At 40.7% G+C, this 27,037-nt stretch overlaps 1 protein-coding gene across 4 annotated transcripts in view; it reads right to left on the minus strand.

The window, feature by feature from the left end:
- The window catches only part of KDM4C (lysine demethylase 4C), a 436,444-nt gene extending 410,636 nt beyond the window's left edge, over nt 1-25,808 (minus strand). For 2 of the 4 annotated variants that reach the window (XM_021063858.1, XM_021063866.1), the window contains exon 1: nt 25,542-25,808. The gene's annotated coding sequence lies outside the window, so the exon portion shown is untranslated. The remainder of the gene's footprint in view (nt 1-25,541) is intronic. The other 2 variants (XR_002336050.1, XM_021063862.1) reach the window with 2 other exon arrangements.

The raw sequence follows: 27,037 nt of genomic DNA on the forward strand, positions 1-27,037 counted from the left end.
TCTGAGTAGTATCCATGAGGAAGCAGGTTTGACCCCTGGCTTTGCTCAGTAGGTCAGGGATCCGGCATTGCTGAGAGCTGGGGTATAGGTTGCAGATGTGGCTCAGACCCCGCATTTCTGTGGTTGCGGTGTAGGTTTGCAGCTGCAGCTCCATTTCAATCCCTAGCCTGGGAATTTACATATGCCACAGGTATAGCCCTAAAAAGAAACCTTCCATATGATTCAGCAATCTCGGTCCTGGGCATCTATCTGTACAAAACTATAATTAAAAAAGACACATGCACCTCCATGTTCATAGCAGCACTATTCACAATAGCCAAGACATGGAAACAATGTGAAATGTCCATTGGCAGAGGAATGGATTAAGAAGATGTGGTATACTGCTGATCCATTTAAAAAAAAGAATGAAATAATAATGTCATGTGCAGTATCAAACCAAGTGAAGTCAGAAAGGGAAAGACATATACCACACGTTATCACTTACATGTGGAGTCTAAAATATGGCACAAATGAACCTATCTACAAAACATAAACAGACTCACAGACATAGAGAACAGACTTGTGGTTGCCAAGGGGGAGGGGGAAGGGGAGGGAGTGTGATGGACTGAGAGTTTGGGGTTAGCAGATGCAAACTATTATATTTACAATGGATAAACAACAAGGTCCTGCCGCACAGCACAGGGAACTATATCCAACCTCCTGGAATAGATCATGATTTAAAAAGAATGTATATGACTAAGTCACTTTGCTGTACAGCAGAAATTGGTACAACATTGTAAATACACTATACTTTAAAAAAATACAATAAATTTTTTTTTAATTTTTAAAAACAGAAAAAGGGGGGATGCCAAATGAAGTATTGAAAATGCAAGAGCAAAAGATTAGGGGGTAAAGATATTTGTAAAATGCAAGATTCTGGCTCAAATTACTTCAAACGTCAATTCTCACTTCAAAAAAAAACAGAAACTGAAAGAGGTATAGACTGTATTGTGAGTGTATTGTTTACGCAAAAGAGGAAATGTAGGACTCTAACCTTTGCTCAAAGAAAAGGTTTTACCCGACAATAAAAGATATGTAAATTAATTTTTTATTTTATTCTACTTATGTTTTAAGTAGAAATAAAATAATAAGTGTATCTTTCTTTGTGATTTACATCTTTAACCAAAATCAAAACTACTCATTAACTTTTGGAAATATCCACTTGGTGCCTTTATAATACAGGCATAAAAATAATGCAAGGTCAAAATTTATCAAAGTCTTTGCTTTTGGTTAAACATGGCTATTTCCCTTATCTCTTTCACAGTGCCAAGCCCTCCATGCCTGGTTTAAGAGAAAGTCAATCAATGAGGGAACTTAACTTGAGTTAAAGAAAAACACAAAAGCTCTGTGGATTTATTCTTGTACCTGTTGCTACTGTTTTGTTTTGTCTTTTTTTTTGGGGGGGGGGGCTACACCCACAGCATATGGAGGTTCCCAGACTAGGGGTTGACTTGGAGCTGTAGCCATTGGCCTACACCACAGCCACAGCAAACCAGATCCCAGCCGTGTCTGCAACCTACACCACAGCTCACAGCAACACCAGATCCTTAACCCACGGAGCAAGGCCAGGGATCTAACCTGTGTCCAAACGCAGACTAGTCAGATTCATTTCCGCTGAGCCACAATGGGAATTCTACTTGTTGCTATTGTAAATAGTCTGTCTTTAACTTTTAGACACTAATAATACTATTTTTTTAACTTTATAGAAAAATTTCAGGAATAGGAAAAAAAAAACAGCCCTGCAAACACTTAACCCAGATTCATCAAATTAATACTTTACCCTATTTGCTTTGTCAATCTGTTCTCTTTCTTTCCAAATACATTTTTTTCTGAACGATTTAAGAGTAAGTTGTATACATTTTGGCTCGTTACCCCTAAAAACTTTAGTGTGTGTTTCCTAAGAATCAAGATCTTCTCTTACAAAGTGACAAGAGTTTTCAACTCCAATAAGTTTAACATAGCTACAATGCTTGTATCTAACTTTTGAGTTCCAATTTTATTAAAGGACCCAATAACATACCTTACAGCATTTTTTTCCCTCCAGTAGGGAATTCAGTGCAGGCTTAGGTATTTTGTGTAGCTATCATTTCTCTCTAGTGTATATATATATATATATTTTTTTTTTTGGTCTTTTCTAGGGCCACCCTCACAGCATATGGAGGTTCCCAGGCTAGGGGTCTAATCAGAGCTGTTGCTGCCAGCCTACACCAGAGCCACAGCAATGCGGTATCTGAGCCGCATCTTCCACCTACACCACAGCTCACGGCAATGCCGGATCCTTAACCCACTGAGCAAGGCCAGGGATCGAATCCAAAACCTCATGGTTCCTACTTGGATTCATTAACCACTGAGCCACGATGGGAACTGCTCTCTAGTATCTTTAAAACTGGAATATTTCAGGAGTCTTTCTTTGTCTTCAGCCCCATTGCCATTTTTGAAGATTACAACCATTTTCTTCTAATATTTAAACATTGAAATATTAAACATTTAACATTTAATTTTTTAAATACAACATTTCTCATGTCAGTGTATTTTTTTTCTTTTATTGCTGGTATATCAAAATGTCATAAACTTTTAAATGATCTCATATGTAGCTACCTTGCTAATAATCTCATTTCTAAAAATATGTCTACAGATTATTTAATGATCCTAACTGGGCTATTATGTGAAAATTATGTAAGAATAGTAAATCTTTTGTTGTTTCCTTCACAATACTTATTCCTTTTATTTTTTGTTCTCATCTTGCTGACCTAGCTAGGACAACCTAGTGCTAAAAAGAGGAGTAACACTGGCATGTCTTATTGTATAAAGGATACTTCTAACCGTCACTCTTCAGAATAATGTTTACTATGTATAAGTCCTTTACCCTGTTAGAAACGTTCTGCTCTATCCCTTTAACTAGGAAGATTTTTGTTTTGACTGGGGTGGGGAGCTTAGTTTTACCTTATTTTTTTAGGGCTGCACCTGTGGCATATGGAGGTTCCCAGGCTAGGGGTCCAATCAGAACTGCAGCCGCCAGGCTAGGCCACAGCCATAGCAACACAGGATCCGAGCCACATCTTTAACCTACACCACAGCTCACGGCAATGCCAGATCCTTAACCCACTGAGCAAGGCCAGGGATCAAACGTGTGTCCTCATGGATGCTAGTCAGATTTGATAACCACTGAGCCACGATGGGAACGCCTCGTTTTGCTTTTAATTTTACCAAATGTTTTTTCTATATGTGCTATGATTGGTTTTCTCCTTTATCTACTATTGAGATTGAATACAATTCTAATGTTGAACCAACCTCTATTTCTGGACTACACTCAATCTGATGATGATGTATTGTCAGAATTACACACTGTGGAATTATCTGTGTTAATACTACATTTAAGGCTTCATATCCTATCCTGTAAGTGAGGCTAGTAATTTTCCTTATTCACATTGTCCTTATCTGATGTGGGTATTAAGACTTGCAAACATGAGAAAAAGAGTTGGGAAGTATTCCTGAAAGAGAGAAACTTTGAGTTTGTGAGCGTTGAAATTAAGTATTATTTGAATACTTTGTGAAACTAGCCTGCAAAATCATATGAACCTGACATTTTCTTTGTGGTGAGATATATAACTACAGAATCAATTCTCTTAAATGACATATGTCTATGACTTCTTGAATCTGTTTCAGCCTTTATGTTTTCCTGGAAAACTTGCCTATTCAAATGTATTAGTATTATTTTTCACAGTCTCATCTGTAGTTCAGTATTCTCTTCAGTCCTAATGTTTCTATCCAATTTTTTGTTCCAAGATGAGGCTCTATACTCCCATCACTCTCAAAAATACATCACACATGACCCAAAAAAAAAGGTAAGAACCGCTGAACTAGATCACGGCCACAGAAGTGAGCTGAGCTGTGACTCCATCAATAACCAGATCTGTGGAGTTCCCATCGTGGTTAATGAATCTGACTAGGAACCATGAGGTTGCGGGTTCGATCCCTGCCCTTGCTCAGTGGGTTAAGGATCTAGCATTGCCATGAGCTGTGGTAATGTAGGTCGCAGACGCGGCTCAGATCCCACGCTGCTGTGGCTCTGGTGTAGGCCGGCGGCTACAGCTCCGATTAGACCCCTAGCCTGGGAACCTCCATATGCCGCGGGAGCGGCCCAGAAATGGCAAAAAGACAAAAAAATAAAAAATTAAAAAATAACCAGAGGTGTGGCCTCACCTAAGCACTTCATCTTTGTTAAGTCTTAATAACCTTTAAACTTAAGAAACTAAACAAATCCGATGTTCCTAAACACTGCTGAGCAGTGGTTTCATCAGTTCACTGAAAAACAGAAATTACAGTTCATAAAGTTCCAGCTTTTATTATTAGAGAAGGCACTTTCTGCTTTGTTGGTGCTTCTTTGAACAGTAAGTTTTCTTTGAAAATTTTACTTTAGAAAATTAAAAGCTAACAAGCCTATGTCAGTCCAACTTATTTTTTTCAAATTTGGGAACCAATAAACTAAAGGATCTCTAAGTTCCTTCTTGAGCCCAGTGTTCTACAAGAAAGAAGGAAAAGAAGAGAGTGGAGAGATAGAAGGAATTGCTTATTTACCTTAACAAAAATCAAGTAACTTACTCAAGTTGAGGTCTTCATTTTTCTTCCTGGTTTCTGAGTTTTTAACTCCACAAGACCCCCAACCTCCACCTGAACAGATGAAACTTCCAAGGGTAATTTTTTTTTTTTTTTTGCTTTTGCTTTTTTCTTTTTGTTGGGGCAGGGGTGGGGGGGAAGGGTTTGCAGCATGTAGAAGTTCCAGGGCCAGGGATCAAACCAGCACCAAAGCAGCAACCCAAGCCACTGCAATGACAATGCTGGGTCTTCAACTCACTGCACCATAATGGGAACTCCCTAAACATAACATCTTAACAAACCAACCATTCTCTTAGTTAAAATGGCTTCCAAATGGAAGCCATTCAATTGAAATTAGAAATTAAATTGGCAAACCATTTTAAGTTCAAATTCTTTAGTTCCACACTCAAGATAACTAATCCCATTATTTTCTTCCAAAGCACACAGATTTTCAGATCTTTCTAACTATCCCTCCTAAATCATTCATTCACTCAAATAGCAGCTCTTGTTTCTATAGCTAAGTAAGGTTAATCAAAGGATTAAAATGGAGGAGTTGCCTTAGTGGCTCAGCAGTAATGAACTCAACTAGTATGCATGTGGACGCGGGCTCAATCCCTGGCTCTGATCAGCGGATTAAGGATCCAGCATTGCCATGAGCTGTGGTGTACAAAAGAAACAGCTCAGATCCCACATTACTGTGGCTGTGGCATAAGGTGGGAGCTACAGCTCCAATTCAATCCCTAGCCTGGAAGCTTCCATATGCTGCAACACAGCCCTGAAAAGACAAAAAGAAAAAAAAAAAGAATGCAACAGACAAAATCATTTAAATTCAAGGAACTGGAGGCAATAAGGAAGAAGGAAAAAAATACTTTATCTTAGCTAGGTAAAGATAGGAGAGCAATCTCAAAAATGCAAAACACAAGAGCCATACCCACTACAGAAAAGTTAATGGAGGCTGATCAGGAAGTCATCCTAAGGCTCCTCACATTAATCCCCAAATAAATGATCAAGCAGAAACTGAAGACTCTGAATCACCAATAGCACAGGCAGCTAACATATATAACATCATGAGGTTAATAAGATCACTCCAGATCACAAAGCTTTGAAAAGATATTTTCAAATGTTGCTGTGGAGAACTAAATAGGCAAGTAGGTGAAAAGGGAGGCTCAGGTGCTGTATATCTGCTTCCATCTGGATCTAGATGCAGAAGCCAAAAGTAAAAAGAATTTCTCCCAGGACAACTGCCTAACTTGACCAAAATCACAAGGAAAACAACAACAGTAATAGAGATAAGACAACTGACCAAAAATTCCTTCCCCTTTTGTCAGAAAGCAAAAATTCAGAAGAATGAGGAATCATAACAAAGTTGATAAACATATGCACAATGTACTTCAGAGTCCAATTTAAGGTACAAACATAAATGCTATAGGAGTTCATGGGGAAAAGACAAGACCACAGGTGGCCACTGTGGGGGGAAGGAATAAAGAAGAGGTGAGTTTGAAGTGGGTCTTAGATAAATGGGATTTTTTTTTAAAAAAAGTGAGCTATCTTTCTACAGTGGATAGAGAGCACATAATAACAGTGCTAATATAGGAAAAGTAACTCATTTAATCTTCCCAAGAGCCCAACCCTACCAGATAAGTATCATTAATAGCCCTGTTCTACAAGTGGGGAATTGTAAGCCCAGAGCAATGTTCCCAAAACTTTCAATCTTAGGACTCCTCTATGCTTTTAAAAATTATTGAGGAACCTAATAATAAGAGCTTTTATGCATGTGATATATTTTTACTAAAACAGAGAAATTTTAAATTATAAATTAAAAGATAAATTATAAATCCCCACATGCATGAAACTTTTAAAATAATTTTAAATTGTTGGTGTGTCAAAAAAAAGGAGTTCCCTCTGTGGCTCAGCAGTTAACAAATCTGACTAATATCCATGAGGATGCCTTTTGATCCCTGGTCTTATTCAGTGGGTTAAGGATCTGGTGTTGCCGTGGCTGTAGTGTAGGCCGGAAGCTGTAGCTCTGATTTGACCCATAGTCTGGGAACTTCCATATGCCTTGGGTGTGGCCCTAAAAAGCAAAATAATAATAATAAATTGTTCATGTGCCAAAGGCAACAATGGTTCTCAACAGAGGATGAGGGGAGGGATTTTTGTCCTGTTGGAACACTGGCATTGTCTGGAGTCACTGGAGTCATTTTTGTGTCTCACAACTGGAGGAGTGCTAGTGGCATCTAGTGAGTAAAGGCCAAGGATGCTACTTAACAGCCCTACAATGCAGAGGAAAGCACCCTCGATGAAAAACTATCCAGCCCTATCTGCCAACAGGGCAGAGAATGAAAATTCTGTTCTACTGACATTTACAAAATAACTCAAATATGAATCTACAGGAGAATCAATAAACAAATCAGAGTATATTCACCCAATGGAATATTATATAGCAGTGAAAAGTAGCAAACCAAAGCTACTCCCAACAATATGGATAAACTTCAGAAAGTTAAGTCTTGGACTAGTCAAAGTATGTGTCCACTTTTACAAATCTAAAAAGTAAAGTTTAATCTGTTTTTTAAGGATAAATGCATACAAAATAAATATTTTCTTTAAGTAGGGGGATACTGAACATAGAAATGAGGATAAGGTTGCCAAGGGAAGATAGCTGGTATAGATAAAGAATCAAAGTTTTCAATCTTGGTGAATTCATAGTACTGTATAAAATGTCTTTTGCATGCCTCAAGTATTATATAAAACCCTTTTTAGGAGTTCCCGTCGTGGCTCAGTGGTTAACAAATCTGACTAGGAACCATGAGGTTGCAGGTTCGATCCCTGGCCTCGCCCAGTGGGTTGGGGATCAGTGTTGCCATGAGCCATGTTGTAGGTCGCAGACATGGCTTGGATCCCGAGCTGCTGTGGCTCTGGCATAGGCCGCAGCTACAGCTCCAATTGGACCCTTAGCCTGGGAACCTCCATATGCCGCAAGTGCGGCCTTAGAAAAAAACAAAAAAAACCCTTTTTAAATCACGAAACAATCAATACAAGTGATGTATAATCTGAAAATACCTGGAAAATTTAAACACTTAAAATGAAATGAAAATTTTTTTATCTCTATTCTGAAACCATTCTTTAATATAAACAGTCTACCTGTAAGGAGTAAACAATCACTCCCAGTTTTTAATTCTGGCAATTCTCTATTTCTTATATTAAATGTACCAAAGTAAAATAGACCTGCAAGGCCAATGAACATCTCAATGTAATACTGGAAAGTTTTTTTAATTCTGTGGCATTATTTTAATTGAAAAGTCTATTGGTGTTAGTTATAAATTTTTATTTAAGCCCTTAAAAAGGAAATAATTTGCTTAGGTCTCCTCCCTTAGTATTACTCTGTTATACAAACAATAGCACAACTAAAAATATCTATAAATTTACAGATTAAATGAATGATCAAGTGTGGCTCCTTTGGTAAAAGAACGTAAATCATCAACTATAACATCAATTATAACTTTAGCATCAAAATGGAATGTGTGTAGAAAATCATTTGCATCCTAGAATGAGAACTATGAGCTCCTTCTAGCTATGATAACTACACATCCTACTAATACCCTTTAACCTTGGGAAGAAATCTTGACATAAATGTATCATTAGTGGCAAGGGGAAAGAAAGTTAACAAGGACTAATTCAAAATAGGAAATCTATTTATCTAGGAAGTACTTTACAGTATTTCACAAAAGCAATGTCTTACAGTGCAATGCAGGAAAATGTCATGTCAGATCTTAGGATTCCATCTATCAAATGTACACAGAAGACAGGTCAAAGAAAAGAAAGAAAAAAATTGGTAAATATAAATGCAGATGTAGTGCTAAATTCTCTTTTGGAACAAAGTAAGAAATTAAATTATAAATTAACATGGATACTACTTTTAATAGAAAAGTACCTGATAAACAATGATCACAAGTCAGAGAAAGCATCACCATGGCATTAAATTTATTTTTTTAAAACAGAAAATACTAATTTTATTTTATTTTTATTTTTGCCTTTTTATGGCCACATAAAAACACATACGGAAGTTCCCAGGCTACAGGTCAAATGGGAGATGCAAGTGTAAGCCTATGGCACAGTTCACCAAAGTTCCACATGGGATCCAAACCAAGTCTGTGACCTACACCACAAGTCACAGCAACACCAAGTCCTTAACCCACTGAGCAAGGTCAGGGATTGAACCCGCATCCTCATGGATACTAGTTGTGTTCATAACCCACCAAGCCACAATGAGAACTAAGAAAATACTAATTTTTTTTTTTTTTTTGGTCTTTTTGCCTTTTCTAGGGCTGCTCCCACGGCATACGGAGGCTCCCAGGCTAGGGGTCGAATTGGAGCTGTAGCCGCCAGCCTACATCACAGCCACAGCAACACAGGATCCACACCGCATCTGCAACCTACATCACAGCTCACAGCAATGCCGGATCCTTAACCCACTGAGCAAGGTCAGGGATCGAACTTGCAACCTCATGGTTCCTAGTTGGATTCGTTAACCACTGAGCCACGATGGGAACTCCAGAAAATACTAATTTAAATAACCAACTTTTTTTTTTTTTTTACTGATGGACTCTCCTTCCAAACCTGTTAGTTTTAATTTGAAGCCAAAAGTAATCTCTAATAGGCATGGCAATAAAACATCTAGGAGTTTCTGTTGTGGTGCAGTAGGTTAAGGATCCAGGGTTGTTTCTGCAGTGGCACAGGTTCTATCCCAGGCCTGGGAACTTCCATATGCCATGGGTGTAGCAAAAAACAAATAAAAAAAGTAAAATAAAATAAAACTTCTAAACACGGAAAAAAAATGCTTTAAAGTTATAAGAATGTAAAAATCATTTTTTTGGAGTTCCTATCGTGGCACAGCGGAAACAATCTGACTAGGAACCACGAGGTTGCGGGTTTGATCCCTGGCCTCTCTCAGTGGGTTAGGAATCTGGCGGTGCCATAGGCTGTGGTGTAGGTCACAGATTTGGTTCGGATCCTGCGTTGCTGTGGCTGTGGCATAGGCCAGTGGCTACAGCTCTGATTGGACCCCTAGCCTGGGAACCTGCATATGCTGCAGGTGTGGCCCTAAAAAGACAAAAGGAAAAAAGTTAATAAATAAAAAATAAATAAATAATCATTTTTTTAATTGAAGTACAGTTGATTTGGGAAGTTCCCTGGTGGTTTAGTGGTTAGGACTTGGTGCTTTCACCACTGCAACCTGGGTTCAATCCCTGCTCTGGGAACTGAGATTCCCACATCAAGCCACTGCATGCCACAGCCAAAAAAAAAAAAAAAAAAAGTATACTTAATTTACAGATTTGTGTTAATTTCTGCTACAAAGTGATTCAGTTATACATATACATACATTCTTCTGTAAAAAATATTTTCTTTTCCATTATGGTTTATCACAGGACACTGAATATAATTCCCTGTGCTATACAGTAGGATCCTGTTGATTATCCCCTCCATTTATTATAGCTTACATCTACTTAACCCCAACCTCCCACTCCATTCCTCCCCCAAACCCCTCCCCCTTGGCAACCACAAGTATGTTCTCTATGTCCATGAATCATGTTTCTATTTCATAAGTTCATTTGTATCATATTTTAAATCCTGCATATGTGTTATCAAATGGTAGTCATTTAGTATAATAATCTCTAGGTCCATCCATATTGCTACAAATGTACATTATTTCATTTTTTATGGCTGAAGAGTATTCCATTACATAGGTGTACAACATCGTCTTCTTTTTTTTTTAACCACATCTTCTTTATCCACCCCTCTGTTGATGGACATTTAGATTGCTTCCATGTCTTGGTTATTCTGAACAGTGCTGCTATGAACATAGTGGGGTGCATGTATCATTTTGAATTATAGTGTTGTCCAGATATATGCCCAGGAGTGGGACTGCTGGATCATATGGTAGCTCTTCTTAGTTCCGTGAGGAACCTCCATACTATTTCCCACAGTGCCTGTACCAACTTACAGGAATGTAAAAATCATTTTAAAACATGTAAACTCAACCTCCAAAATGATTATAAGAGATTTGTGACCCTTATGAAAAGGGCTAAAAAGAGGAATTCTGAGCAATTTTCAATAAGTATGAGTTAAGAAGAAAACCTTGGAGCTCCCGTTGTGGTACAGAGGAAACGAATCTGACTATTAACCATGAGTTTGTGGGTTCAATCCTGGGCCTCACTCAGTGGGTTAAGGATCTGGCATTGCTGTGAGCTATGGCATAGGTCGCAGACCCAGCTTGGACCCTATGTTGTTGTGGCTGTGGCATAGGCTAGCAACTGTAGCTCTGATTCGACCCCAACCCTGGGAACTTCCATATGCCATGGGTGCAGCCCAAAAAAGACAAAAAAAGACCCAAAAAAAAGAAGAAGAAGAAAACCTTAATTCTCTGTTAATTCCAATTTTTAGGAAAATAAAACTAAAATTTGGGTCCAGTCAGACCCCCAAAAATGTAATCAATGCCACCTAATATTTCCACTTGAATAGAAAAAAGATTGTTTTCCTATGACTAAGAAGAATTTAGAAACTCTAGGTACTTTCTAAATCCCTATTACTGTGCAGCAGGGACAATAACAACACATAGAGCAAAGAAAGTGATTTCAACAGTTTCCAAAATTTGTATTTCACGTGATTTTGAGCTCTGACTAAAATCTTGCTGGGTTTAAACTGCCACCCTTGAAGAATTTGGGGAAAGCTGCCTGGATCTCCCAGATCCAGATGCCCTGGACCCATAGCACCTGCTGTGGCTTCTTGGCTACCACTCTGCCACAGCATCCTCTGCAGACCGGGCTGGCCAGCCCCTCAAGGACTCCCAGACTGTAACGCCCATGCACCTCTGGGTTCCAAGAGTGGAGAGTGTGATCCTCACCCAGGGTGGAACGCATGTCGCCAGTCAACCATACAGTGAAAACTGGGTAACTTTTACATCTGAGATTAACTAAATAAACTATTTAAGCCTATGAGAAGAACTCACCAGAGGCCATGTAATTACTCTTAGTTTGTTAGTTTCAAGTATTAAAACATCCAAATTTTGAATGTCAAAATAGAATTGACAACATATTTCAGTGCAATTTCATACGCAAACTTTGAAATTACATTCCTAAAGATTCACAATCACATAAACCATATATGGTAACAGCTATATTGGGAAAAAAAGGGTTGGAAAACATAAGACACAATAACCTAATGGTCCTTGCTTGTTTCATTTGTTAATGAATGCAAGAAATAATGTTTTAAAGAACATGGCAATCTTCACATTTTGTGATAACCATCCATACAAAAGATCAAGTTTGAGGGAAAAGGATTTGCTAGGTCTTCATCCTATAGGAACGGCTTGGCACAGTACCCTGCCAGGTGTTTGCTGAGCATTTATTCTATTAATCTTGATACCAATACAGGGCTTCCTTAACACGTAAATGCATCTCAAAATATTTTCAATGTCTACTAGATAAGTTTAATTTTCCTCAAGAGTGCAAATATTTAACCAAATTATAATAAACATATAAAAATATAATCATGATATAAGCACAAAGGAAAAATCATAATCTGTTACCCAATGCTTCTTACAGTTTATAAAATATAGTTTAATAAATATAAGACCAAATCTTCATTAATGTTCATGAAAATGAACTCTTTCTGGGCCACATTTTGTTTCTTTGACTCATAATTTTTCTTTTTTGTTGTTGTTGTTTGTCTTTGTGCCTTTTCTAGCACCACACCTGCAGCATATGGAGGTTCCCAGGCTAGGGATCTAATTGGAGCTGTAGCCGCTGGCCTACACCACAGCCACAGCAACACCAGATCCGAGCCGAATCTTCGACCTACACCACTGCTCACAGCAACGCTGGATCCTTAACCCACTGAGCAAGGCCAGGGATCGAACCTGCAACCTCATGGTTCCCAGTCAGATTCATTAACCACTGAGCCACAACAGGAACTCTTCATAATTTTTTTTTCTTTTTTTTCTTTTTTTGTCTTTTTGCTATTTCTTGGGCCACTCCCATGGCATATGGAGGTTCCCAGGCTAGGGGTCAAATCGGAGCTGTAGCCACCAGCCTACGCCAAAGCCACAGCAACGCAGGATCCAAGCCACGTCTGCAGCCTACACCACAGTTCACGGCAACGCCAGATCGTTAACCCACTGAGCAAGGGCAGGGACCGAACCCGCAACCTCATGGTCCCTAGTCGGATTCGTTAACCACTGCACCATGACGGGAACTCCCATAATTTTTCTTTATTGTTAATAGGAAACAAATGTCTCCATTAGCTTGCCTTTTGTGAGGAGGCACAGTCCACCTGCACAAACTCCTTCAACAGTGTGATGGCGACAATTATGCTCACTTACAGCTCTTTGAATACCACCACCTTATTAAAATGAACCTTAAAAAAAAAAAAAAAAGCGGAGTTCCCGTCGTGGCGCAGTGGTTAACGAATCCGACTAGGAACCATGAGGTTGCGGGTTCGATCCCTGCCCTTGCTCAGTGGGTTAACGATCTGGCGTTGCCGTGAGCTGTGGTGTAGGTTGCAGACGCGGCTCGGATCCCGCGTTGCTGTGGCTCTGGCGTAGGCCAGTGGCTACAGCTCCGATTCAACCCCTAGCCTGGGAACCTCCATATGCCGCGGGAGTGGCCCAAGAAATAGCAACAACAACAACAACAACAAAAAAGACAAAAAGACAAAAAAAAATAAAAATAAAAAAAATTAAAAAAAATAAAAAAAAAAGCAAAGCCTTGCCTTTGTTTGATTCTTTGCTGTGTTTTTTACATACAATAATCCATTTCCAGAGTTCCTATCGTGGCTCAGTGGGATTGCACATTTAGTGTCCCTCAGACCCAGGCCCCAAATATAACTGACCTCTTCACTCTACTCTTCTGCTACCACCAAAGCCACAACAAAAAACAAAACACAGAGCCCACTAAATTAAGAATAAATCTCCAGGAATTTCTCTTGCGGCTAGGCTATACCAAACCAGATTAGTATCCATGAGGGCGGGGTTTGATCCCTGGCCTCAGTCAGTGGGTTAAGAATCCAGTCACAGACTCAGCTTGAACGTGGTGTTGCTGTGGCTGTGGCGTAGGGGGGCAGCTGTAGCTCTGATTTGACCCCTAGCCAGGGAACTTCCATATACCGCAGGGGTAGCCCCAAAAAGAAAAAAAAAAAAGAATAAATCTATACAGATGATTTCACAGAATTATGCTCAATTTTTAAGAAACATAATCCAATGTTATTTGAGACATTCCTGAGCACAAAAAAAAAAAGTTAAAAATTCTTAGAAGCAAGGCTAAATGGGTAACAAAACTTGACAACTGGCCTAAGAAAGCTGCAAAACAATTTTATTTAAGAATATTGATGAGAATTATTTTTAAAATAAGCAAGCAAAATCCAAAAGCACATTAAAAAAATAAACCATGACCAAAAGGTAATTCTAGGAATACAAGAACAGTTCATTATTAGTAGACTTGTTATTAATTCCCTGTATATGTGTGTGTATATGGTTAAGCATATCCAAACATACACATATTCTCTAGTTCTGTTCACTGAGAATGCATAGGAGCAACAACCCAATATCAATAAGCACCTAGATTGTGGCGTCCAAATATTGGAGGTAGGAAAAGTTGAAGATAAGCCTGAATCTCTCGCTATGCCTGAAAGGAAGAGTGTGCTAAAAGAATCATAGGACATTCTCAAAGAACAGAGAATCCACCTTGAAGGGTTCCCATGGGCCAATCCTATGACAGTTTAAGCATCAATACAAATACTAACAGATTATATAACTCACTGAAAAAAACAGGAAACTGTAAATGCAAACTGATAAAAGTAAGTGAAGAAATTGAAAACTTAATAAGGAATAAGATATTTACATAGTTTTTTTAAACAAAAAGAATAACTTTAGAACAGAAAAGCAAAGACTTCTTAAGCAATCAAAGCCAACATTAGCAGTAATAGAACAAAATGAAGTTTTGTGCCACCTGATAAGATGTAATTAAAAGAATACAGCTTCGCCTCTGTGATATTCCTGCCAAAGATGCCTCAAAAATATAATCATGAAGAGACAAACAAAGAAAAATTAAAGGAGTATCTAAAATAACTGGCTTGGAGTTCCCGTCATCGCTCAGTAGTTAACGAATCCGACTAAGAACCATGGGGTTGCGGGTTCGATCCCTGGCCTTCCTCAGTGGGTTAAGGATCTGGCGTTGCCGTGATCTGTGGTGTAGGTTGCAGACGCTGCTCGGATCCCCGAGTTGCTGTGACTCTGGCGTAGGCCAGTGGCTACAGTTCCAATTCCACCCCTAGCCTGGGAACTTCCATATGCCACGGGAGCAACCCAAGAAATGGCAAATAAATAAATAAATAAATAAATAAATAAAATAACTGGCTTGTAATCGTCAAAGGTACCAATATAATGAAAATAAAGGAAAGACTGAGGACTGTGACTGTGGCATAGGCTGGTAGCTGTAGCTATGATTTGACCCCTAGCCTGGGAACTTCCACATGCCACAGGTGTAATTCTAAAAAAAAAAAAAGTAAAGAAAAAAGAAAAAAATGTTTCCTTGTGATGAGACTCTTGAGATTTACTCTTCTATCAGTCTTCATATTTAATGTAAAACAATTAATGATCTGTGTCATGTCTTATAACTGAAGTTTGTACCTTTTGACTACCTTTATCTAATTTCTCCTTCTCCCACCCTCTTGGATGAGATTTTTAAAATGTGTATATAGAGAGAGCTTTTTAAAATGACTACACAGTACTATACTGTGTGTGTATGATAATTTATTAACTACCAGTACTCAAAGTCATTTAGGTTGATTCTATTCCTATACAGTGAACTATTTATACCATTACTTCAATGTTTTGTTGTAACTTTACAGTATATTTTTTAGAACTCTGCAGATCATTCTTGTTTATTTTTCCTCATATTCAACTTTAGAATCAATATATCAAGTTCTAAAAATCTATGCATAGTTTTATTGGAAATAAACTTAATAGGGAATTATCTTTAAGATATTGAGTTTTCCTGCCCCGAAATATATATGCCTTTCCACGTAACTTTTTTAAGTCTTTTTTTTTTTTTTAAGGGCCACAAGTGTGGCATATGGAAATTCCCAGGCTAGGGGTTGAATCAGAATAGCAGCTGCCAGCCTATGTCACAGCAATGCAGGATACAACCTGCATTTGCAAACTATACCACAGCTCAAGGCAACACTGGATACTTAACCCATTGAGTGAAGCCAGGGATCAAACCTGCATCCTCATGGATACTAGTCAGGTTCATTTCTGTGGAGCCACAATGAGAACACCTTTTTTAAGTCTTTATAAAAGATATTTTAAAGACATCTTTACCTGGATCTTGCAGATTTCTTAAATTCCTTTGTATTTTATTTTTAAAATAATTTTTTTAACTCTGGGGCAATCTCAAACTTTTAAAAAAGTTTCATTAACAGAACAAAGAACTTTTATTTCCATGAAAAATTTGCCTTTATGCCCCATAACTCAATACTTTGGTATGTGTATCCCACAAAGATACTTTCCTGCATGACCACAATATATATGTTAAAATCAAGAAGTTAACACTGATACATTACTATCTAATCTTTAGATCTTTTTTATTTCAGCATTTCTTACAGCAATCTTCTTTGTAGCAAAACTATCCAGTCCAGAAGGATGCACTGCATTTTCCTGTTTTCAGATTTTTTCTTTTTTTAGGGCCACACTCACAGCATATGGAAGTTCCCAGACTAGGGGTCGATTCAGAGCTGTAGCCACCAGCCTACGCCAGAGCCACAGCAATGCAGGATCTGAGCCATGTCTACGACCTACACCACAGCTCACGGCAACGTCGGATCCTTAACCCACCGAGCAAGGCCAGGGATCAAACCCTCAACCTCATGGTTCCTAGTCGGATTTGTCAACCACTTTGCCACAACGGGAACTCCCAACACAGGATTCTTAACCCACTGAGTGGGGCCAGGGTTCGAACCCACGTCCTCATGGATATTAGTTGGGTTCATTAAGCTGAGCCAAGACAAGAACTCCTTTTCTTATTTCTTATCTATACCAGATGACAGATGTTCAGCAAACCTATTGCGGTAATCATTTCATGATGTGTGTATGTCAGATCATTATTTTGTACACCTTATACAGAGCTATATGTCAATTACATTTCAGTATAATGGGGGAGGGGGGAATCATATCCTTTTTTAAGTCATTAAAGTTTACCAAGCCTTGTTTTTCATCTTTTTTTTTTTCCTGAAAAAGGATTCCATCTCTCCCTGTCCTGCTCAAGCATGTTGATAATGAATGTTCACTTATGGTTGCCTATAGCTTGATAATTTGGCAAGTCTTAATAGCCCTTATTAAATCCTGCTGTCTGGCATGAGTTGAAAGGATGAAGAGGGTTTGGGATGAATTAGAGAGCATACAGGTAATGCCTCTCTTTTAAAATATGGAAAATGTTTAGTTATATTGGGACATACAAACCAAACTGAAGGAAACATATAATGGTAGTTTAAATGCATAATCAAAGTAAAATTTCCCAAATATAGATATACCATATATATTTTTTTTTTAATTCTCTCTCTCTCCTTTTTTTGGGTTTGCAACTATGGCATGCAGAAGTTCAAGGGCCAGGGTTCGAACCTGTGCTGCAGTTGTGGCCTGTGTCACAGCTGTGGTAACATCCGGTCCTCAACCTATGCCACACAGGAACTTCCCAAATTGTGTAGGCCGTTAACACTCAAACCTTGGTAGATTAAATATTTGAAAAAATTTATAGGAAATATAAATATTATAGAAGATATAAATATTAATAATTTATATATATAATGCACAAACAATATATAGATATTAAATCTGTATCATATAAATATATTATTATATAAATATTAATGCTAAAAATTTTTTAATGAAGGAAAATCAAAATTACCAGTAATCCCATCACCAAGTTAACATTCTAGTGTATTTTTTCCTAAACATATGTACATTTATAAACAACTTTTTTTTTTTTTTTTTGCTTTTTGGGCTGCACCCACAGCATATGGAGGTTCCCAGGCTACAGGTCGAATTGGAGCTACAGCTGCTGGCCTACACCACAAACATAGCAACTCCGGATCCAAGCCGCACCTGTGACATACACCACGGCTCACCGCAACTTCAGATCCCCGACCCATTGAGGGATGGCAGGGATTGAATCTGCATCCTCATGAATACTAGAGAGATTTGTTTCTGCTGTGCCACAATGGGAACTCCTACATTTATAAACACCTTTAAACACAATGGGCTCATACAATGTATATAATTTTGTACACTGCTTTTTTCATAAAACAAAGAATGTTTGGAAATTACCTAATGTTTTGGTTTTTGGTTTTTGGTTTTCGGTTTTTTGTTTTTTTGTCTTTTTGCCATTTCTAGAGCCACTCCCACAGCATATGGAGGTTCCCAGGCTAAGGGTCGAATCGGAGCTGTCCAGAGCCACAGCAACGCAGGATCTGAGCTGCGTCTGCAACCTACACCACAGCTCACGGCAACGCTGGATCCTTAACCCAATGAGCGAGGCCAGGGATCGAACCCACAACCCCATGGTTCCTAGTGGGATTCGTCAACCACTGAGCCACAACGGGAACTCCGGAAATTACCTAATGTTTTAAACTATTCTTCCAAGGTGGGAATAGCACAACATAGAGTTTAGTTAAAATAGCCTCTATGCTAGACACTAAGGTTATTTTTAATGCTTAGCTAGCAAAATAGATAAGAGATCAGTATTTCATGGTGGAGCCAAACACTGCCAAGACTTTTCCTCACGGGAGTTTTGGTAAGTCAAAAATTGAGCTCTAGGAATCAACTCTAGTGAAGCACTGAACATGACACCCATATCCAGCCAGGCTCTTTAATTCATACAGGGACAAATACTTGTGGCTTTGCCTTGATCCCTTGTTTTCATTTTTGGAATACTGTTTGGTTTGTAACAAACTGAGAAAAAAAAATGATTTGAACAACTGAAGTCACTGTGTATCTGAAAATATATAGCAACAATGTAACTAAACATTCACACTCAAAATAATCTTCTTTCATGAATTTTTTATTATATTTACAACATGTTCCACATCTAATGTCAGTGCATGACACATAGTAGGTGTTATCTACTGAAGACAAACCATCCAGCAGAATAAACAACGGGCAGAATAAACCAACCAGCAAAAATAAGACAATGGTGCAAATAACAAGTTATTTTGTTAGAGAAAAACTTTACAATGAAACATAAAAATATACTAATATGAACATTGCTCAGGAAAAATTAAATGAGCTATTTAGCACAAACTTAGTTATCATATCCCAATATGCTAAATTCTATTCCCTAGTAATCAGCTTAATTTCAAAACCAGAAATTCCACCCCTAGGCAACCATTGGTAAATGTCATCACCAATCCCTAGAAGTCCCTAGATATGAGAAACAATCAAAATGTAATCAAAGTTTGACGTTGAAAAGCTATACCAAGATCTCACCCAGGTTACTAAAACAAAAAAGGTTAAAATGGCAATTACTGATAATTTTTCTTTTTCCTCTAAAGTCTCCTATTTCCACATTTTCTAACAAGCATGGCTTTTTACTGGTTTTTTTCTCCTGTGCACAAAGGTCACACTGATACACAGAAGAATCCAAAAATTCCACATACATGAAGGAATGAATTACCCATAATCCCATCATCCACAAGTTAACTCATCACTTTCAGTATTTAATGTGGAGCTTTTTCCGTGCATACCTGAGGGGTGGAGAGTAAAGAGTGATACTCAGATCCCATCACGGCTCAGCGGTTAACGAACCCAACTAGAATCCATGAGGATTCGGGTTCAATCCTTGGCATTGCTCAGTGGGTTAAGGATCTGGTGTTGCAGTGAGTTTCGGTGTAGGTCATATATGCGGGTCAAATCCTGAGCTGCTGTGGCTATGGCAGAGGCTGGGGGCTACAGCTCCAATTGGACCCCTAGCCTGGGAACCTCCAAATGCCATGGGTGTGGCTCTAAAAAGACAAAAATAAATAAATAAAAGAGTAATAAAGGCAAAACTAAACCAATGGGGCCTAATCAAACTGACAAGCTTTTGCACAGCAAAGGAAACCAAAAAGAAAACAAAAAGACAACTTTCAGAATGGGAGAAAATAGTTTCAAACAATGCACCTGACAAGGGCTTAATTTCTAGGATATACAAACAACTTATACAACTCAACAGCAAAAAAGCCAACAACCCAATGGAAAAATGGGCAAAAGACATGAATAGACATTTCTCCAAGGAAGATAAAGAGAAGGCCAACAAGCACTTGAAAAAATGCTCAACATCCCTGATTATTAGAGAAATGCAAATCAAAACTACCACGAGATACCACCTCACACCAGTCAGAATGGCCATCATTAATAAGTCCATAATTAACAAATGCTGGAGGGGGTGTGGAGAAAAGGGAACCCTCCTGCACAGTTGGTGGGAATGTAAGCTGGTACAACCACTGTGGAGAACAGTATGGAGATACCTTAGAAAACTATACATAGAACTACCGTATGACACAGCAATGCCACTCTTGGGCATATATCCAGACAAAACTTTCCTTAAAAAAGACATACGCACCCACATGTTCACTGCAGCACTATTCACAATAGCCAAGACATGAAATCAACTCAAATGTCCATTGACAGATGATTGGATTAGGAAGATGTGGTGTATATATACACAACGGAATACTACTCGGCCATAAAAAAGAACCAAATAATGCCATTTGCAGCAACCTGGATGGAACCAGAGACTCTCCTACTGAGTGAAGTAAGTCAGAAAAAGAAAGACAAATACCATATGATATCATTTATATCTGGAATATAACATATGGCACAAAGGCATCTTTCCACAGCAAAGGAAATCATGTACTTGGAGAATGGACTTGTGGTTGCCAAGGGCAAAGGGGAAGGAGTAGGATTGACTGGGAGCTTGGGGTAAATAGATACAGAATGTTGCCTTTGAGATGGATTTGCAATGGGATCCTGCTGGGTAGCACTAGGAACTCTGTCTAGTCACTTATGATGGAACATTTAATGTGAGAAAAAAGAATGTATACTTGTATGTGTAACTGGGTCACCATGTTGTACAGTAGGAAAAAATAATAATAAAAGGTTAAGTTATACACAACTAATGGTGTTTATTAAGTTTGTGAATGAGATTATAGAACACCGCTATGGGCAAATATATAGGCAAGAGGAAAGACTAACTTAAATTGATAACTGAAGCTAAGCTCTCTGAAGGACCAGATGGAACTGACCAAAGAAGCTCAGACCACCTGGGATAGCAGTCTAGGCAGAGGGAACAAGAATGTGAGCAGGTGTCAAGCCCCACCCAGCCAGGGAACTAAGCCTTGCTGAGAGAGCTGAGAGGACTTGATCCTCAGGTAAATAAATGTGAGGCCATTCAAAGAGAAGTTAGGTGGACAGGATTCTCAAAGGGCTTCTTCCAAGTGCTTAGGCTGGGAAAGGATAAGGCCCTAAAAGTGTGGACTTGGATGTTCAGCATCTTCTCCCAAAAGGTATAAAGAGTAGAGGCACAGGGCAATCTTTGTGGTGGGGGGACGCGCTGCAGGGAGTAAAAACACCAATATTTTATTTATTTATTTTTCAACCTTTTAGGGCTGCACCTGCTGCATATGGAGGTTCCCAGGCTAGGGGTCCAATCAGAGCTACAACTGCCAGCGTACACCACAGCCACAGCAACGCAGGATCCGAGCCAAGTCTGCGACCTATACCACAGCTCACAGCAACACCAGATCTGTAATCCACTGAGCAAGGCCAGGGATCAAACTCGAAACCTCATGGTTCCTAGTTGGATTCACTTCTGCTGAGCCAGGATGGGAACTCCAAGACCAGTATTTTAAATTTATATTTTAGTCTCCATAAAACCTTCTAGATAGGTAAGGATAAAATATATATACATAGCTATATATAGATATATATAGATATACACCCACACATATATACATAATGACTTTAACTATGGCACAACTTCCAAGTAATTCATATTAGAAATGGAGGTAGGGAGATGAGTCTTAAATATTCACATTACAGGAGTTCCCATTGTGACTCAATGGGTTAAGAACACGACATAGGGAGTTTCCGTCGTGGCACAGTGGAAATGAATATGACGAATATGACTAGCATCCATGAGGTTACAGGTTTGATCCCTGGCCTCGCTCAGTGGGTTAAGGATCCAGCGTTGCCATGAGCTGTGGGGTAGGTCACAGATTCAGATTAGACCTGGCATTGCTGTGGATGTGGTTGTGGCCAGCAGCTATAGCTCCAATTAGACACCTAGCCTGGGAACCGCCATATGCCATGGGTATGACCTTAAAAAGCAAAAAAAAAAAAAAAAATTCAACAGAGTGTCTGTGAAGATGAGGGTTGGACCTCCTGGCTTCACTCAGTGGGTTAAGGATCCGGCATTTCTTCAAGCTGTGGTGTAGGCTGCAGCTGCTGCTCTGATTTGACCCCTAGCCCAGGAACTTCCATATGGCACAAGTGTGGCCATAAAAAGAAAAAAAAAATCCACATTATAAAAAAGGAAATATAACTATTAAAAGAGTGAAAGATCTGCATTAGACACTGAGTTTAATGACAGCATGGAAAGTACCTGTTTGGAGTTCCCATCATGGAGCAGCAGAAATGAATCCAACTGGGAACCATGGGGTTGTGGGTTCAACCCCTGGCCTCACTCAGTGGGTTAAGGATCTCACATTGTTCGTGACCTGTGGTATAGGTGGCAGACACAGCTCGGATCTGGCATTGCTGTGGCTGTAGGGTAGGTCAGCAGCTGGAGCTCCAATTCGACCCCTAGCCTGGGAACCTCCATGTTGGGGTGTGACCCTAAAAAGCAAAAAAAAAAAGAAAGAAAGAAAGAAAGTACCTGTTTTTTTTGCGGGGGGGGCTGTTTTTGTCTTTTTGCCATTTCTTGGTCATGGAGGTTCCCAAGCTAGGGGTCGAATCGGAGCTGTAGCCACCAGCCTACACCAGAGCCACAGCAACACAGGATCCGAGCCGCGTCTGCAACCCACACCACAGCTCACGGCAACGCTGGATCGTTAACCCACTGATCAAGGGCAGGGATCGAACCCGCAACCTCATGGTTCCTAGTTGGATTCGTTAACCACTGCGCCACGACGGGAACTCCAGAAAGTACCTGTTTTATCATCATATCTCTAATATATATACAACAAATCAATGTCAAGAGAATAATCATTATGATTATTATGTATGAAAAAAGACTGGGCTAACAAAAGAATGAGCTTTCCAGGCAAGGAAAGACAGTGCTACACTCAGGACAAAGCTACAAAGAATTCTGCCTCTAAGAATTACTCTTGGTAGTGGAGCAGGAAAATGTCAATAGGCCCCTCAAAGGTCTTGAGAGAAAGTATCCCTCAATACCACTATCCCTGTTTGCTCGTTCATTTATTCAAAAGAAAATGTTTAATCCAACAATTCCACTAACAGCTGTATACCCAAGAGTTTAAAAAAAGATAAAAAATAATCCATACAAAAAAATAGTTTATAGCAACATTATTCGTAATAGCCAAAATGTAGAAACAACCCAAATACCCATCAAGCAACAAACAGACAAAATGTGATATATCCATACAATGGAATAGATATGTAATTTAGCCATAAAAATGAATGAAGTGCTGAAACAGGCTATGACATGGATGAATTTGTAAAATATTACGCTAAATAAAAGAATCTAGTCACACAAGACCACATATAATATGATTACATTTTTATGAAATGTCAGAACCGGCGAATCTATTGAGACAAAAAGCACATTAGTCATTGACTAGGGCTGGGGTGGGGATGGGATTTAGGAGAAATGAACAATAAGTGCTAATGGGAAAGGACTTCTTTTTGAGGTGATAAAAATGTCCTAAAATTGGGAGTTGACCGCCCTGGCACAGTGGGTTAGGAATCCCACTGCTGCAGTGCTTGTTGCTATAGAAGCTCAGGTTCAACCCCCGGCTCCACACCGTGGGCTAAAGGATCTGGTGTTGCCACAGCTGTGGCATAGCTCACAGCAGCTGTGGCCCAGATTCAATCTCTGTCCCTAAGAACTTTCCGGCCATCAAATTAAAAAAAAAAAAAAAAAAAAAAAGAGTTCTAAAATTGGAGTTCCCCGCTGAGGCACAGTGCGTTAAGGATCCCTCCTTGTCTCTGGACCAGCTCAGGTCCTGAGTCCCAATTCCATCCCCAGCCCGCACTGGGTTAAGGATCCAGCATTGCCATTGCTATCTATGGCTTAGGCCACTGCTGCAGCTCAGATTCAGTCCCTGGCCCAGGGGCTTCCATATGCCTCAGGTGCAGCCATTTAAAAAATAACAATAAAACAGCAAAATTTAAAAATTGCATTGCCAAGTTCCTGAGATGCTCTAAAGATTATGTGCAAACTTTTCATAACACCTTAAACTGAAAGAAAGAAGGCCTTAAAAAACTGAACCATGTAATAACATTCCAAAAATAAAGTATGGGGGGGTTGGGAGGGGACTAGCAAGGTGGGAGACCTTAATAGTTCTAAAGATCTAAAAAGGTCATAACTAACGATCTTAAAGGAGAACCTAGTGCTACAAAGTAAAAATGTACCTTTAAAATTTAAAGCCACTAATTTTCAACCACGACACTTCGAAATTTGAATATTAGTAACCGTTGCCATAGAAACAGTGAAGCCGAGTTTCCGGAGGTTAAAAATAAAAAATACTGCAAATTCAAGTGGGTGAAACAGGGCAAAGTTTGGTCCGAACATAGGTGAACAGAGCCTACCATAAACTTTCACAAGGCTAAGAGTGGACTGAATGCAACTTTTAACCTACACTTCCCAAGCAGTGCTGGAGGAATCACCCCGCAGGGTAACTTACCAAGAGCAATAAATAAATAAATAAATAAATTTTAAAATGTTTTAAAAGTTTGCCCTCTCTTTTCCAGGGAGAGGACGCACAAAAAAATCCTCTCCAGCAACGCCCACCACCAAAGCCAGAAGCCGGCTCCGGCAGACGTGCATGGTAGCAGCTCAGGGGGAGACTAGCTCCGAGTTCACCCGGAAAGCATCCGAATCTAGCCCTGCTGGTTTCATTGGCTGAACACCGAGGAAAACCCCAAGCTCGAGCCCGTTGCCCCAGCCTACCTGGCTCCTTTCTCCACATCCCCACCCCCCGCCACGTCCCATGCCTGGCTTACCACGCGACCCTATCCAACTCCTATTTATTAAGCATCCACTGTCTAACACCGCATCGTGGCCAGAGGCACCGTAGGAAAAAATGGCCCCAAGCCGGAAAAATCAAAAGGACAGCCACGGGGACTAAAGTCGAACCAGGAAGAGGGTCTAACTGCCTACGATGGAGTGGTCTGGAGAGGCGCCCCCACCTTTACCCCGCGGGTTGTGATAGTCCCAGGGAAGAGACGGCCCCAAGGGGCGCACCAGGCCTGGTCTTCCCAGGGTCCCCGCAGACCCGGCTGGAAGGGGAAAGGTAAGGAGTCGGCATCCCTAGACTAACCGCGAGCTTCTCTGCTCCAAAGAGCGCGACCCCGACTCCGGCCCCCGGCAGAACGGCGAGCACGGGGACCGAACCCCTGAGGGCCAGAGCGGGCTGTCACTGGCTCCCGCCTCCCACTGCTGCGACCACGGCGGGCCGCTCTCTCCCCCTGGCATGACAGTCGCGGCGACCGCGGACCGAATGTCTCCGGCCCCGCGTCTCCGCTCGGCTGGACGCCGGCACCCCCCGCTGCCCCGCGCGGAGCGGGGCAGTGCCGGGAAGACCGCCCGGGGCCCCTCCCCCCACTGCCCCCATTCTCCGGAGTCCGGAAAAGCGGTTACCTGGCGCGCGGACTGGGGCGAGGACACGACCCCGAGGAGGAAGATGAGAAGGAAAACGGTAGCCCGTGACCCAGGGAGATTTGGGAAATTTAGGAGACTTGTTCCGCACTGGGTGACAGCTGTTCGCTGCGCACGCGCACCCGGCCTTAGTCGCCCGATCACTCCGCCGCTCCTCAGCCTCCCGTCGAGGGGCTGGGAGGCAGCGGTGAAGGCGCGCGCACAGCGCCCGCCGGCTCTCCTTGCGCGAGGGCGCGCGCGCGCCGTCACGTGACCGCTGGGGCCTGCACTTAGCGGGTCACGTGAACTTCCAAACAGCTTAAAGGTGCCAGGCACATTCTTGCTTTAGGCTTAATCTTCCGCGCTGTTCCTATTCTAGACTCGCAGCTGCGCTGTTGGCTTTCTAGAGATGGTTATGTCCCTTTTTTCCCAGAAGGGAAAGACAGTTGAACAGAAAAAAGGAACAGGTGCACAGAACCCTGCCCAGAAGCGCCCACTGGGTTCCTTCAGGGTTGGACCTGATGTAGCCCACGCGCCACACGTCCTCTTGGCCCGACGCGGCCCTATGGCTGCCTCCGGCGCGCGGACGTCAGAGTGGCGTTGCCATGGGTGGGGCATCGTAATGCCCAGCCTAACCGAACTGGCCAGGATGTCGCGGTTCGCTGCTGGGTAGCAATGACAGCGTCTTATGGTCAGGATTTCTGAGACTTCTGACCGAAATGGTAGATCCTGAGTGGGCGACGGGTGTCTACCTGCCAACCTTTTAGCAAGCAGTTCTCAAGCAGTAAGCCATGTTGTTAGCCAAAGGGAGCGATACTATCCCGTGTTCCAGACACCTACGCTGAACATGTCCCGGCCCAGCGCAGGTGTGCGCTTTAGCTGAGGAAACCTGCAGTGTCCCTAATAGGACTTTGGTCTGGAGGTTTCTCAAAAATTAGAGATGTCAGCAGAATAGCCTGAGCTATTAACATGAAGTGCAGGTGCCTCCGGACTCCTCAGGAAGTACTTAAATTAGCTTGCGACAACTTATTATTTCTGCGGGGTATCTGCCTTCTAAAGTGTCAGAAAAAAACAGTAATCCCTTACTTAAGCCTTTGTGCTACCAAAGACAGATGGCTGAGCACCAGGTGTTTTGCAAAGCTGAACAATTTTTTTAACTTCCTGTAGAGTTTCCAGCTGGGTCCTTTGTTGCGTTTCCCCTAACGTATTCTCAGCTAAGAAAGGGCAGATCCTTAGGCTTCTGAACAGGTCTGGGCTGTCTCAAGTGCTGAATTTTCTATTGCAGTCCACCAATTCCCGCCTTTCTAAGTATCTCAACAGGTATATTTACCACGCCCTCAAAGTCTTTTCTCAATGGTAGGAGCATTGCAAGGACTGATGAAATATGGCTAATTAGAGAGTTCCCTGGTGACCTGGCTGTTAAGGATCCCGTGTTGTTACTGTGGCTTGTGTCACTACTGTTGCACGGTTGCACCCTTAGTCCAGGAACTTTTGGTCTG

This window comes from Sus scrofa, chromosome 1 (genome assembly GCF_000003025.6).
Source record: "Sus scrofa isolate TJ Tabasco breed Duroc chromosome 1, Sscrofa11.1, whole genome shotgun sequence".
In the NCBI taxonomy this organism is placed as follows: Eukaryota; Metazoa; Chordata; class Mammalia; order Artiodactyla; family Suidae; genus Sus; species Sus scrofa.